General features: G+C 42.4%; 1 long non-coding RNA gene across 1 annotated transcript; it reads right to left on the reverse strand.

The window, feature by feature from the left end:
- Positions 1–1,206: 1,206 nt before the first annotated feature.
- On the reverse strand, positions 1,207–4,088 carry LOC109747850 (uncharacterized). Its single transcript, XR_002229243.4, has 6 exons — positions 3,509–4,088; positions 3,279–3,410; positions 3,014–3,200; positions 2,882–2,942; positions 2,615–2,775; positions 1,207–1,485 (listed from the first exon to the last, which is right to left on the reverse strand). It is a non-coding gene; the product is annotated as an uncharacterized lncRNA (long non-coding RNA).
- Positions 4,089–7,199: the final 3,111 nt, after the last annotated feature.

Here is a 7,199-nt window from a genome sequence, read left to right on the forward strand (position 1 = left end):
TGCCTGGCGCGCCCAGGTGGGTTGTGCCCACCTCGGGAACCTTCTCAACTTCGTTTTCCTCCCGTTTGCTTGTTTCCCAAGATAAAAAATCTTTATATACCCCCCCAAACGTATTAACCACTGTATCGCAGAGAAATCCTCTGTTCTTGTTTCATGTTGTTTTTCTGGCAGATCTGAAAATATTTCATCTGAAGATTCGGGGGAGAGTGCCTTGTTTCTTACCAGCCTCTAGACCCAAATATCTTCAAGGATACTTTTCCCTATGTGTGGTTCACAGATGAGGAGGATGAAACCGAATCTATCCATGCTCGTTTCATGCAGGAAAGCAATAAAGCGTTATGCAAGAAGGTATTAAAGCTTGAGCTGGAGAATGAGGTTCTGAGGGAAAACAACATTAGCCTCCAACGCAAGCTCGATACTACCTCATCACCACCACCATCATCATCTTCCCCAACAAAGGAGACTTGAGTTCATGGTATGGGAACTCCCATTGGCTTGTGCCAAGCTTGGGGGAGGTGCCCCGGTATCGTATGACCACCACTACCTTTACCTTTATCTATTTTAGTTCTATCTTTAGTTACCTTATGATTTAGTTGAATAAATTTAGCAATAATATCCTTGCAAGTGCTTGCTGAGTGATCTATCTATCTATGTAATTGTGTGCGAGATATATAATAAAGTTTAGTTTGAGTTTTTGTTTCTTTACTTCCTTGTTGCAATAAAAAGAAAAGAATTAAATGAAAAAGATCATATGCTAATCTTATGGTAAGTAATGACATCACATAAGGAAAAGTTTAAGTGGTAAAATTTGTTGGAAATTGACAAACGTAGCATTGGTCAATAATGCAATTCATGAAAGAATTAATAAGGGAAGAGAAGATTCACATGCGAATACACTATCTTGGACATCTTTTATGATTGTGAGCACCCATTAAATATTATATGTCAAAATTGTTGACGTTGGACAAGTAAGTTGTCATCGGTGCAATAAGGCAATAAAAACTAGCTAATACCCCGCGCGTTGCTGCGAGAATTTCTAGTATTAATTTGTTTAGAATAAAATTTGGCGAATAATAGATCTCTACATTCTCGTCATATATGAACTGTAGCGGTGGTGGAGCCAACATCCAAACAATGTGTTCATAGTCCCAAAGACTTACTTCCTATGTTCCAAAATAATGTCATGGTTTTAGTTTAAAACGGAGGGAGTGTAATTTTACTCATGTTATATATATGTGAATCATACATAGGTACTTGAAGTTTTACAAAATAATGAATACATTTGTAGTGCCTTATGGCCTTCTCGGCATGGTTGTAACATTTTGTTTGCTTAAACATGAATAATAAATTGATAATAAAGAATCAAATATAAACTATCCAAAAGACATATTTTTATTCATGCATTGGATCATCATGAATTGAGAGTATTCTTCTTAACTACAATTGAAGTTCATCAATATAGAAGAAGGCAGAGTAGTCACCGTCCTGCATGCGGCGAAAAAGCAACATTATTGAAGTGGTTAAACTTGTAGAGTCAGCCTAGCGAGAAACGAAACATGCGACTAAAGGACTAATAGGATGGCCCGGAAAATTTTTGAGCTCTATCCATCTTTGCAAATCATACAAAGAAAAATTGCATTAAAGGAATTAGAAATTGTCAATTTAGTTTATAGCTAATATTTTTGAAGAAATATATTACATGGAGGAATCCATAGGAGCAAATTATTATGCTATCTACTCCAAGCAGAATTTGCATGCTTATCCACTCTAACTACTTAAATTCATAGATGGGAGTTTCATGCGAACAGCAAAATTAACATAATAGAAGACTCAAAGATGCATGTGCTCATTCAGTGTCAATAAGCAAATTATGAGATGAGTGTGAATAGAAAGATAACTAAGAAACAATGAAGCAGTGGTGGCCCTTGCCGACAAAACCTCAAGCACCTTTCGAGTCAGAGCATAACCTGATAAATTCAAAGCCATAACCTCAGGGATAAGAGGAAGCATGGGAAGATGAAAACTGGGAGCAGATAGCTATTCGAGAATACATGCCGGTGGAAGAGACAACGACTGGAGCAGGTGGGCGAATCAGATGATTGCACTATGTACATGTTTCTAACTATGAATTAATGGCCAGGGGTGATATACATGCGTCCCCAACTTTGGTTGTTCCTTCTTCTCGTGGCTCAGTTTAAAGAGATGAATTAACCTGAAGCAGAAACTATAAACTCGTAGAGCAGTTTCTGCAGAGGGATTTAATGGTGGTGGAGAACTGTTTCAGATCAATGTGGGAGGGAGTCAATGGGAAAAGATATGTAACTTGTTAATAACTGCTATTGTTAGCATTGATGTTTATTAAAAGACATAATGAAAATCTAAGTGGGGGAGATGAGAAACGGGTATAGGACGTAGCGAGGAGCAATGGAGACAGGAAGTCTGCGGTGGGATCCTTTTTTGGCTCAATCAGTCGATGGGTTACGGCTGGAACCGAAGGCACGATAGTGCTAATTTCGATCGGTTCTGTACACTTAATTTGACCTTTTTAATCCTAGATGACATAAGAAGGAAATAATGAAGGGAAAAACTAATCCTGAAGGATGGAGTACAGAACCTGTCGTCGTACTCGGAAGTTCGTCGCCCTTGCCGCAAACAAAATACAGGAGCAGGACTTCCTGCTCACAGCCTCACACGAAGGAGCCCAGCTTTCACAGAGAATGGATACCATTGCGGCAAGTGCGGGTGTCTCAGCATCCCTAGATACACCACATACGCCTGTTGGACCACAAAAAATGAATCAGTCATCACGGAATCAATTAACGAACCAACGATCTGTGCTTGGTGACTGGACTCTCTGGGGCACCAAAGAACATTGACGTACCAGCCACTTGCGGCCCCTGGATGCCGTCGCTATAGAGGTCGAGGTACTTGACGGTGAGATGCTGTGGGACAAGGCCGGGTCAGAGGCCGCCATGGACGAAGGCCCGGACGTGAATTTGTTACTGACACTGACCTGAGCTCGTCCAGGGTTAGGCGTGCAGGCTCGTCGTGACCGGAGTCTGCGGTAGGTCTTCCAAGGACAGCGACCGCAGGTTCCTCACCGCGTGGCACCGTCGCGCCGGTCCTAGCCTCAGCCACACCTTCTGCTCTATCTCCTCGTGACTGCCGATGCCGTCGACGGGAAGCACGTGAGGAGGCCCCTGCAAGTTGTCTCTGTCAAACACAGGTCCTGCCCTGCGTCGCATCCACTCCATAACAGAGGATTCCGGTGAACTGACCAAAGAGCTGGACCACCACCCGCATCCGGTCCATGAGGCCGGCTCTCTACAATGGCACCACGAAATATGATCGGCAACTGAGGAGGACCATGTGACCATGGACGCAGGAGCCACACTGAGAAGGGGAATAGCCTGATCAACATGAATGCAAGGGATTAAATCATGTGCTATGTTACCGATTATGAGAAAAGAAACTGAGGGACGGAAGGGAGAGAGACAGGTGAACTTACGACAATACATGCTCCAGAGAACTGGCTGAGGTCAGCGTGGCTACCAGAGCCTCCTCCCCGGCCGGAAATAAACCTGCTCCGGACCCCAATGGCCGGTCCGATCCGGCAAACTGATCAAATCCAACCTTCTCAGCCACGTCAGAGTTACCTTCATCGGAATTAACATCGAGAAGGGAGAGGAGGAGCATGGCACACGGACGCCGCCTCGGGGACGCAGGCACGACACAGGCATGGGAAATAACAGGAGATAATCCCGGAGAGCCGCTGCAACGAGCTGCACCGTTCGGTCGTGCCGGTAGAGCGCCATCACGCAGACATCGGATCCTGCCGCCAAGCTGTTTTGTGGACAGGGGGAAATGATCTTTCCTCGTCACCAAATCGGATCGGGAGAATCGCAAAGGGGAGCCAGGCAAAAGATTCTGTCGGAGGGGCACGAGACGGGCCCTGGCAGCCGCGCCGGACTGTATCGAGGGGAAAGGGAACGATGGGTTGTCAGGAGATAAACTCCCATAGCCTGTGGTGGGTTCTCCTGCTGCTAACATGATGAATGGATGGCTCTTAAGATACTCTCTCATCGGTTAGAGAAGGAAGAGGAAGCGTAACAAAGAAAAACTAAATCATAAGAGGGAATAGATTATGTGGCTAGACTGCTGAGGTGGAAAGATGTGGATGGTTGCATGTTGATTGATGATGTGGACAATGTGCATGGTGAGACAATAGGTAATAGTGGGTATCAACTTCTTAAGAATGTTAGATTGCTTCTAAATGTGTTGGATCATTTAGTGTAAAAGAAAATTGAGCGTTGTGCAAACTTGTGATGGCAAAATAATAAAAGCGACAAACTGCACAATAAAGGTTGCTATTATAAGGGGGAAATACAACATGACATTCTTTTGCATTAAGGGATTTGGCATACAAACAAAAAGCGCATGACAACCTCTGCTTCCCTCTGTGAAGGGCCTATCTTTTACTTTTCTGTATTTACTTTTATGCAAGAGTCAAAGTGTTCTTTCCTATTCCTTTTATTTTTCTCTTTTACAAGCACCGTGTGGGAGGAAAGATCTAGGCACATATATCCAGTTGGATATGAGTGAACATGAGTTATTATTGTTGACATCACCCCTGAGGTGAATACGTCGGGAGGCGAAACAATAAGCCCCTATCTTCCTATGTGTCCGGTTGAAACTTTTTGTTCATGGTATGTTGTGAGTGTTAGAAATCATAAAAGGTTAAATTATGATTGAGTATCTGGACTTGCCTAAAGGCTTCGACACGTGACCCTTCCTGAAAAAAGATGAATTGTAGTTGCAAAGTTGAGTTAGAATATAGTTTGTTGGTTTTCAATAAGGTTTATGCTTTATACTTTAATGTTGTGATGAATTGTTACTTGTTTATAAGAAGTTATATGATAAAAGTTGCATGATAAAGTTTTATAATAAAGTTCTTTGCTGTTATAATAATAAGCATGATACTTCTATGTCCGTATTTTGTTTTTATCGACACCTCTCTCTGTAAGCATGTGGACATGTTTTTCGATTTCGGTTTTTCGCTTGAGGACGAGCGAGCTCTAAGCTTGGGGGAGTTGATACGTCCATTTTGCATCATGTTTTTCTACTGTTATTTATAATATTTTATGCATAATAATGCCTTATGGAGTAATTCTAATGCTTTTTCTCTCATAATATGCAAGGTTTACACAAAGAGGGAGAATGCCGGCAGCTGGAATTCTGGGCCTGAAAAAGCTACGTTAGAGTTACCTATTCTGCGCATCTCCAAATGAGTTGAAAATCTACAAATAATTATTTTGAAATATATAAAAAATACTGGAGCAAATAACTACCGGAGGGGGGCCACCTGGTGAGCACAAGAAACCAGGGCGCGCCCTGGTGGGTGATACGTCTTCAATGTATCTATAATTTTTTATTGTTCCATGTTGTTATATTGTCATTCTTGGATGTTTTAAAATAATTTTATAGCAACTTTATATCATTTTTGGGACTAACCTATTGACATAGTGCCCAGTGCCAGTTCATGTTTTTTGCTTGTTTTTTTACTTCGCAGGAAATCAATACCAAAGGGAGTCCAAATGTAGTGAAACTTTTTGGTGATATTTTCTGTACCAGAAGACACACGATGGGCCAATAAAGTACCTGAGGGAGGCTCTGAGGGGAGCACAACCCACCAGGGCGCGCCTGGGGGCCCAAGCGCGCCCAGGTGGGTTGTGCCCACCTCTGCCGCCTCCCGCACCGCCTCTTTGCTCTATAAATACCCCAATATTCCAGAAACCCTAGGGGAGTCGACAAAAATCAATTCCAGACGCCGCAAGTTCGAGAAACCACAGATCCAATCTAGACACCATCACGGAGGGGTTTATCATCCTCATTGGTGCCTCTCCGATGATGCGTGAGTAGTTCATTATAGACCTTCGGGTCCGTAGTTAGTACCTAGATGGCTTCCTCTCTCTCTTGATTCTCAATACAATGGTCTTTTGGAGATCTATTTGATTTAACTCTTTTTTGCGGTGTGTTTGTTGGGATCCGATGAACTTTGAGTTTATGATCAGATCTATGTTTTTATCCATGAATGCTATTTGAATCTTTTGATCTCTTATATGCATGATTACTTATAGCCTCGTATTTCTTCTTCGAATCTTTGGTTTAGTTAGGCCAACTAGATCGATTTTTCTTGCCATAGGAAGAGGTCCTTTGTGATGGGTTCGATCTTCCGGTGCTTGATCCCAGTGACAGAAGGGGAAACGACACGTATGTATCGTTGCCATTAAGGATAACAAGATGGGGTCTAGTTCCTACATGAATAGATCTTGTCTACATTATGTCATCGATCTTATTGCATTACTCCGTTTTTCCATGAACTTAATACACTAGATGCAAGCTGGATAGCGGTCGATGTGTGGAGTAACAGTAGTAGATGCAGGCAGGAGTCGGTCTACTAATCTTGGACGTGATGCCTATATAATGATCATTGCCTGGATATCGTCATGATTATTCGAAGTTCTATAAATTGCCCAATAGTAATTTGTTTACCCATCGTATGCTATTTTTCTCGAGAGAAGCCACTAGTGAAACCTACGACCCCCGGGTCTCTTCTTTATTATATTTGCCTTCGAGATCTATTTTTCTTCGCTTTTATTTTCAGATCTATTAATCCAAAAACACAAAAATACCTTGCTGCGATTTTTATTTATTTATTTTATCTCGCATTCCCGTGAGATCTATTTATCCAATCTACTACAATTTTACCTATGTTTTTACCCGTGAGGGATTGACAACCCCTATCTTATGTCGGGTTGCAAGTATATGTTCTTTGTGTGCAGGAGCTATTTGCGTGGTGTTGCGTGGTTCTCCCACTGGTTCGATAACCTTGGTCTCATCACTGAGGGAAATACCTACCATTGCTGTGCTACACCATCCCTTCCTCTTTGGGGAAATACCGACGTAGTTCAAGCAAACATCAAAAGGAATTTCTGGCGTCGTTGCCGGGGAGGATGAAGTAAAGATAGTCTCCCGACAACTCACCAATTTCTGGCGCCATTGCCGAGGAGGCATCATCAACATCTACCAGGTTCCTAATCACAAATCTCATCTCTTCCAATTTACATTATTTTCCATTTGCCTCTTGTTTTCCTCTCCCCCACTTCACAAAAATTTGCTATTTTATTCGCCCTCTTTTT

This window comes from Aegilops tauschii, chromosome 6, assembly GCF_002575655.3.
Source record: "Aegilops tauschii subsp. strangulata cultivar AL8/78 chromosome 6, Aet v6.0, whole genome shotgun sequence".
Lineage (NCBI taxonomy): Eukaryota > Viridiplantae > Streptophyta > Magnoliopsida > Poales > Poaceae > Aegilops > Aegilops tauschii.